Source organism: Thalassophryne amazonica, chromosome 2 (genome assembly GCF_902500255.1).
Source record: "Thalassophryne amazonica chromosome 2, fThaAma1.1, whole genome shotgun sequence".
Taxonomy (NCBI): Eukaryota; Metazoa; Chordata; class Actinopteri; order Batrachoidiformes; family Batrachoididae; genus Thalassophryne; species Thalassophryne amazonica.
In genome coordinates this window covers 121,797,843-121,805,017 of record NC_047104.1, presented here as the reverse complement: position 1 = coordinate 121,805,017, position 7,175 = coordinate 121,797,843, and positions in this window count along the sequence as shown.

Genomic DNA, 7,175 nt, shown 5'->3' with positions numbered 1-7,175 from the left:
CACCAGGTTTGCACACACTGCAGCAGAGTCTGTTTGGTCTACTCCTCCAAACAGATCTTCTCCAAATAGTTCAGGTTTGGAGTTTCAGCTCCCTCCAAAGATTTTCTATTGAGTTCAGGTCTGGAGACTGGCCAGGCCACTCCAGGACCTTGAAATGCTTCTTACAGAGTCCCTCCTTAGTTGCCCTGGCTGTGTGTTTGGGGTCATTGTCATGCTGGAAGACCTTGCCATGACCCATCTTCAATGCTCTTACTGAGGGAAGGAGGCTGTTTGCCAAAAGCTCACAATACATGACCCCATCCGTCCTCCCTTCAATATGGTGCAGTCGTCCTGTCCCCTTTGCAGAAGAGCACCCCCAGAGTATGGTGTTTCCACCCCCATGCTTCACGGTTGGGATGGTTTTCTTGGGGTTGTTCTCATCCTCTAAACATGGTAAGTGGAGTTGATTCCAAAAAGCTCTATTCTGGTCTCATCTGACCACATGATCTTCTCCCAGCCTCCTCTGGATCATCCAGATGGTCATTGGTGAACTTCAAACAGGCCTGGCATGGGCTGGCTTGAGCAGGGGGACCCTTGCTGCCCTGCAGTATTTAACCATGACATCATCATGTGTTACTATGTAATCTTTGTGACTGTGGTCCCAGCTCTCTTCAGGTCATTGACAAGTCCTCCTGTGTAGTTCTGAGTTTTCTCAGAATCATCCTTACCCACAAAGTGAGATCTTGCATGGAATCCCAGACCGAGGGAGATTGACAGTCATCTTGTGTTTCTTCCATTTTCTAATAAATAAATAAATAAATAACAGTTTTGTCTTCTACCAAGCTGCTTGCCTGTTGTCCTGTAGTCCATCCCAGCCTTGTGCAGGTCTACAGTTTTGTCCCCTGGTGTCCTTAGACAGCTCTTTGGTCTTGACTATGGTGGACAGGTTGGAGTGTGATTGATTGAGTGTGTGAACAGGTGTCTTTTATACAGGTAACAACTTCAAACAGGTGCAATTAATACAGGTAAAGAGTGCAGAATAAGAGGGCTTCTTAAAGAAATATTAACAGGTCTGTGTGAGCCAGAATTCTTGCTGGTTGGTAGGTGTTCAAATACTTATTTGCAGCAGTAACATACAAATAAATTATTAAAAAAAATCATACATTGTGATTTCCGTTTTTTTTTTTGTTTTTTTTTAGATTATGTCTCTCACAGTGGACATGCACCTAAGATGAAAATTTCAGACCCCTCCATGATTTCTAAGTGGGAGAACTTGCAAAATCGCAGGGTGTTCAAATACTTATTTTCCTCACTGTATATATACAAGTATATATGAGGTCTGTTAGAAAAGTATCTGACCTTTTTATTTTTTGCAAAAACCTGATGGATTTGAATCACGCGTACATGCATGAGCCAACCTTGAACCTGTGTACCACAAACCCAGACAGGTATGTAGTATACTCTCCACCGAGGAGTGATAGAAGGCCAGCAGCAGCTTCAAGTCCAGGTTGTTCTACCTGAGGACATGCAGGAAGTGTAGCTGCTGCTGAGCCTTCTTAACCAGAGCCCTGATTAAGGAGGTCCAGGTGTGGTCTGTGGAGTTACCGAGCAGAGCAGTGTTCTCAATCGTAGGATGGAAGCTCTCACCGCCCAGGTGGAAGCGCATGCTCAGGGCGCTGCTGGCAGCACCTCCTCCTGCTGACCGTGTGCCAGAAACAGACATTCCGCTGGTCGTTCAATGAACACCCCCCACCTTCCCCTGAAGCATACATAGCCCTCCGGAGCCGTACGGAGGCTGTGTGGAGACGTGCGCGGACTTCTTGATGCAGTGCTCGCTCGTCTTTTCACAGCGTCCCGTTCATGTACGCGTCAGACGCTAGCCGGGTGGTTTACGTTATAAATTTGCTTCGAGGAGAGGCACGCGCCTGGGCTACGGCACTTTGGGAGCAGAATTTCACGGCTCCTAACGGTTTATACTGAGTTTGTGAGGGAGTTCCGACAGGTGTTCGACCACCCCTCATAGAGGCAAGACCGCTTCAAGTGTGCTGCTGTCGATACGGCAGGGGCGTCGGGAGCGCAGCGAAGTATGCAGTCGACTTCCGCATCGCGGGCAGCGCGAGCCGGCTGGAATGCTGTTGCGCTCCGCGCCGCCTTTGTAAACGGACTATCTCTGGTCCTTAAGGAGCACCTGGTGGCGAAGGACGAGCCGCGGGATTTTAGATGGGTTATCGACCTGGTTATACGGTTAGACAACCGATTAACGGAACACCGACGGGAGCGAGGCGAGGGGCGTGGTCAAGCACAAGCTGTCCCTCTTCCTCCCGGGTCCGAAATGAAGCCGACTTCCCCACGCTCCACTGCCAGGGCTCTCCACGTGACAACAGCTCCCCCTGCTGACGTTGCTATGGAAATGAGCAGGGCCAAAAAACGATCAGACCAGAGACAAAGGAGGCTGATCCGTGGAGAGTGTTTTCTCTGCAGCTCTACCGAGCACACACAGAGAGAATGCCCCAAACGGTCAAAACAGCAGCACTCGTCCTTAGAGACTGGGCTAAGGGTGGGTCACAACACCCACGTGGGGAGACCCCGACGATCTGCTCGTATCCCAGTCACGATCCTGAGTGGGGATCTAACCCTTCACGCCCCAGCACTGGTGGACACGGGGTCGGAGGGGAATCTGCTGGATAGCAGATGGGCAAGGGAGGTTGGGCTCCCTCTAGTGGCCTTACCGTCACCATTGTCGGTGCGGGCACTAGATGGCACCCTTCTTCCATTAATCACACACCAGACACAGCCAGTGACATTGGTGGTGTCTGGGAATCACAGGGAAGACATTGTGTTTTATGTAACACCTTCTACCTCCCGAGTGATTTTGGGTTTTCCATGGGTGTTAAAACCACAATTCCCCGGATTGATTGGCTGTCTGGGGTTGTGGTACAGTGGAGCGAAACCTGCCACCGGAGTGTTTAGGATCCTTGGTTTCCACCCGGTGTGACAGCTAAGGAGGAGGTTTTAGTCCCCCCCAATCTGGCGGCGGTGCCAGCCGAGTACCACGACCTTGCTGACGTCTTCAGCAAGGATCTGGCACTCACGCTGCCCCCGCACCGTCCGTATGATTGTGCCATTGATTTGATACCGGGCGCTGAGTACCCGTCCAGCAGGCTGTACAACCTCTCACGTCCGGAACGCGAATCAATGGAGACCTACATCCGGGACTCGTTAGCTGCCGGGTTGATCCGGAACTCCACCTCCCCGATGGGTGCTGGTTTCTTTTTTGTGGGTAAGAAGGACGGCGGACTCCGTCCATGCATTGATTACAGAGGGCTGAACGAGATCACGGTTCGCAACCGATACCCGTTACCTCTGTTGGATTCAGTGTTCACGGCCCTGCATGGAGCCCAAATTTTCATGAAATTGGATCTTAGGAATGCTTATCACCTGGTTCGGATCCGGGAGGGAGACGAGTGGAAGACGGCATTTAACACCCCGTTAAGTCACTGTGAGTACCTGGTCATGCCGTTCGGCCTCACCAATGTGCCCGCGACGTTCCAAGCGTTGGTTAATGACGTCTTGCGGGACTTTCTGCATCGGTTTGTCTTCGTATATCTAGACGATATACTCATCTTTTCTCCGGATCCTGAGACCCATGTCAAGCATGTACGTCAGGTCCTACAGCGGTTGTTGGAGAACCGGCTGTTTGTGAAGGGCGAGAAGTGTGAGTTCCACCGCACTTCTTTGTCTTTCCTGGGGTTCATAATCTCCTCCAACTCCGTCGCCCCTGATCCGGCCAAGGTTGCGGCGGTGAGAGATTGGCCCCAACCAACAAACCGTAGGAAACTGCAACAGTTCCTCGGTTTTGCAAATTTCTACCGGAGGTTCATCAAGGACTACAGTCAGGTAGTTAGCCCCCTGACAGCCCTGACCTCCACAAAAGTCCCCTTCACCTGGTCGGATCGGTGCGAAGCCACATTTAGGGAGTTGAAACGCCGGTTCTCGACTGCACCGGTTCTGGTGCAGCCCGATCCCAAGCGCCAGTTTGTTGTTGAAGTGGATGCCTCTGACTCAGGGATAGGAGCCGTGCTGTCCCAGAGTGGGGAGTCCGACAAGGTTCTCCATCCATGTTCCTACTTTTCCCGCAGGTTGACCCCAGCTGAACGGAACTATGACGTCGGCAATCGGGAACTTCTTGCGGTGAAGGAGGCTCTTGAGGAGTGGAGACACCTGTTGGAGGGAGCATCGGTACCATTCACGGTTTTCACAGACCATCGGAACCTGGAGTACATCCGGACCCCGAAGCGTCTGAACCCCAGGCAAGCCCGCTGGTCGCTGTTCTTCGGGCGTTTTGACTTCCGGATCACCTACCGCCCCGGGACAAAGAACCAACGGTCTGACGCCCTGTCCCGGGTGCATGAAGAGGAGGTCAAGACCGAGCCGTCAGACCCCCCTGACACCATCATCCCCGAGTCCACTGTCGTGGCCACCCTTACCTGGGACGTGGAGAAGACTGTCCGGGAGGCCCTGACACGGAGCCCGGACCCGGGGACAGGTCCGAAGGACAAGCTGTATGTCCCACCAGAGGCCAGGGCTGCAGTCCTTGACTTCTGTCACGGTTCCAAGCTCTCCTGTCATCCACGGGTGCGAAGGACCGTGGCAGTGGTCCGGCAGCGCTTCTGGTGGGCGTCTATGGAAGCCGACGTCCGGGAATATGTCCAGGCCTGCACCACCTGTGCCAGGGCAAAGCTGACCACCACAAGGCCCAAGGCCTCCTCCAGCCTCTGCCCGTGCCTTGTCGCCCCTGGTCTCATATTGGCCTGGACTTTGTCACGGGCCTCCCACCGTCCCAGGGCAACACCACCATCTTAACGATAGTGGATCCCATGCAGACGCACGACGTCTGCATGGGATTCCAGCAGACATTGTCTCAGATCGTGGTCCTCAGTTCTCTTCCCAGGTCTGGAGGAGTTTCTGCAGGGAACTGGGGGCCACCGTCAGTCTCTCGTCTGGGTACCACCCCCAGACGAACGGGCAGGCAGAGCGGACTAACCAGGAACTGGAGCAGGCCCTCCGCTGCGTGACCGCCGCGCACCCGGCGGCCTGGAGGGACCATCTGGCCTGGATCGAGTACGCTCATAACAGCCAAGTCTCGTCTGCCACCGGCCTCTCCCCGTTTGAAGTGTGTTTGGGGTACCAGCCCCCATTGTTCCCGCTAGTGGAGGGAGAGGTCGGGGTGCCCTCAGTCCAGGCCCATCTGAGAAGGTGCCGTAGGGTGTGGCGTACCACCTGCTCTGCCCTGCTCAAAGCCCGGACGAGGGCCAAGAACCATGCAGACCACCGGCTGTGCCCCGGCCCCTGCGTATCAGCCTGGGCAGGAGGTTTGGCTTTCTACAAAGGACATTCCCCCTGCAAGTGGAATCCCAAAAGTTGAAGGACAAATACATTGGACCTTTCCCCATACTCAAGATCCTCAGTCCAGCCGCAGTGGAAGCTGAAGCTGCCAGCTTCACTGCGGATCCACCCGGTTTTCATGTGTCACGCGTCAAACCACACCACGTTTCACCCCTCTGTACCCCCAGACCGGCGCCGCCCTCCTGCCCGGATCATAGATGGAGAGCCTGCCTGGACCGTGCGCAGGCTCCCTGGATGTCTGTCGAAAGGGCTGGGGGTTCCAGTATCTGGTGGACTGGGAGGGGTATGGACCTGAAGAACGCTCCTGGGTGAAGAGGAGCTTCATCCTGGACCCGGCCCTCCTGGCTGACTTCTACCGGCGGCACCCGGACAAGCCTGGTCGGGCGCCAGGAGGCCCCCGTTGAGGGGGGGGGGTCCTGTTGTGTGGGCCGCTGAAGAGGAGGTACTGCTGGCCCACCATCTCCAGATGGCGCCCTGCTTGGAGTGTGGGCTTCAAGCACGAGAGGGTGCCGGAGCCACTGGGAGTGACAGCTGTCACTCTTCATCAGCACCAGCTGTCACTCAGCCAACTCATCACCATCTCCATAAAGGCCGGACTGCGACTCCACCTCCTCGCCGAGAAATCAACTACCAATCAGGTAATTTTCTCTGCTGACTCAAAAACATTGAGTAATAATCTGAACTTCTTGCAGCCGTTTCCTGTGGTGTGTCCTTATCTGTGGGATTGGCGTTTGGTGTGATCAGCGACGGCTTCGCTTCACACCCCAACCAGATAAGGTGGCTTAGACAGGAGCTGCACGAGTGTGGTGATTGGAGGTGGAGGTGCTCCCTCCTTACTGAATACAGACTGTGGGATTACTGAGTGTGCGACCTCACACTCATCAGGACTGTCTCTGTTCTCTGCCAGCAGTACCGGGTCTGACTGCTGAAGACAGCGGCCACCTGGGGTGCAGGGCTTGGCGGCTCCGGTGTTCTTCAGCTCCGTTGGTGGTGGAAGCTGTGTGGATCTGGCTCTTCTCTCGCCAGGCGTCTTCTATCGTCGAGCCTGCCCACACGTCACCTGGTGTATGATTGACAGTCACTATATTGTTGTTGTCTGTACGTTGTTGTGTGATTCACAACATTAAATTGTTACTTTTGGCTTATCCATTGTCCGTTCATTAACGCCCCCTGTTGTGGGTCCGTGTCACGACACTTTCACAACAGTTCCCATCGCAGATGAGTCCAACCACTGCGGTATCACTTGCATGTTTTATAATACGATTGGTTGAGTGGGTTGGAGAGCAATCATAGGTGTACAGGGCTTACACTAGAGGGCTGAGAACGCAGGAAAGGTATAATAATAATAATAATAGCATTTGTATATGAAAACAAGAGCCCTAACCATTATAAATATATTAAGACAGCAAATTAACATGAACAATTACATAATTAATAGGAAATAAAAGGTTTGAGTTCCTTCTAAAACTGTTGAGGTGTAAGGTTCTAAAAACATTCTGGACTCACATGCCTTTCCAACTCATTATAGAAACTTGCACAATTGAGGACCACCACTGAAAAATGTCAGCTACCTCTTTTGTAAACACTACCCAATCTCAAGCCGTCGTCACCATGGGTAATGCACAGTCTTGTGAGTCTTATGAGTTTTTTGCCATAAACCGGATGCAAAAATGTGGCGGAGTGGTGGCGCTTTATGTATCTTTAAATCATCAATGTGAAATTATACAAAACATGTAATTTTCTTTAGAAAAAATCATGGAATGCATCACTGTGGAAATTAAATGTAAAAA